Below are 1,615 nucleotides of genomic sequence, written 5' to 3'. Positions count from 1 at the left end.
TATATATATACATATATATATATATATATATATGTTTATGCGTGTATGTATGTATGCATGCTTGTATGTATGTATATTTGTATACATTTCTCCTATTTCATTTATCAATTTCCTAAACCATACGCCAACTCGCTTTCGAATTACACAATTAAACATGCATGTAAATGCCAAGAGAATATTCTATATAACACTTCCCATCCATTATCTAAAACGTAAATATTTAGAACGTACTTCAGTGATATCGAATCAAACACAGCTCGCAAATGACTTAAATGATATAACATCTCTTCAGAGGCAGTTGCTATTGTATAAACGAACTTTTATTTTGGCTTAGTAGCGCCCTCTCGAATTCCTATGCTTTCCACAGAAGAAGATACTGAAGAAAGACAACGGTGAAACGATTAGAAAACCGTAGCTTCACAATGTAAGTTTGAATACTAAGTTGCGCAGGTCGACGATCAGGCCAGAACAAATACATTAATATCAGCGCTAAGCTGGAATAAGAAAGAAATAAACTTTAGGTTAGTTAAAATATGTTTGTGACATATTTTGACTTCTGAACACAATTTTACTGTAGGTTACCATGGAGAAGAAATTCTTTGCTTACGGTAAAGGTATCACAAGTATCGACTGTTATATCATAAATTACGTCGTTCTAAAGCTAGAATTTTAACCATCTTGTATTGCCTAAATACATACATCGCCTGAGTTTGTTGAGTATACATAAAGGCTGGTTGCTTATTTCTCAGGGACTGGTCCCAATGATGAAGACACGTCAGATGTGAAACCAATAGGTTTCGAAATTTGTTTAAGGTTGTTCATTATATATTCAATATACGGAGAAATAGTTAAATGCACTCTGTTTATGTATCTGCAAAGAATGTTATATGTATGTATGCGTACGCGTGTGTGTGTGTGCTCGCGTCCGTGTGTGTGTGTATGTGTGTCTGTATGTATCTATGTATATATGTGTGTGTGTGTGTGTGTGTGTGTGTGTGTGTGTGTTTGTGTGTGTATATCTATGCACGTGTAGGTACATTTAGGCATCAATTACAGAAATTATTATATCGCAATTATAATAAATTTCTTTCGTTTCTACAAAGCAATTAGGAGAGTGTTCCATAAACCAACTGTTAAACAATAACAGAATGATACACAAGTAGAGCTAAACCGAGGAGACACTTAGCTATTAAATGACACTATACGTTGAAATAAATACGGAAGAATATATTTTGCATTTATTTTAGTCATTGTTTAATACATAATTTTCAAGAGTCTATTCGTTTTAGGTGCACTTATGTACTACCATATAAATGAAGTGTGTGTGCACATATATAGATAGATAGATAGGTTGGTAGATAGACAGGTAGATACATACATAGATAGATAGGTAGATAGATATATAAATAGGTAGGTAGATAGATGAATAGAGAGACACCATATATATATATATAATATATATTACGTATATATACAGGCATATATATACATATGTGTGTGTGGGGGGGCACGAATCTATATATGTGCGCATGCATGTTTTACCTTAGCCATGTTTCGCTCTTTCATTCTCTCTCTCTCTCTCTCTCTCTATCTCTCTCTTTCTCTCTCTCTCTCT

This window comes from Octopus bimaculoides, chromosome 15 (assembly GCF_001194135.2).
Source record: "Octopus bimaculoides isolate UCB-OBI-ISO-001 chromosome 15, ASM119413v2, whole genome shotgun sequence".
NCBI classification, from domain to species: domain Eukaryota; kingdom Metazoa; phylum Mollusca; class Cephalopoda; order Octopoda; family Octopodidae; genus Octopus; species Octopus bimaculoides.
The sequence above is the reverse complement of the archived record's forward strand: the minus strand, read 5'-3'. Positions refer to the sequence as shown.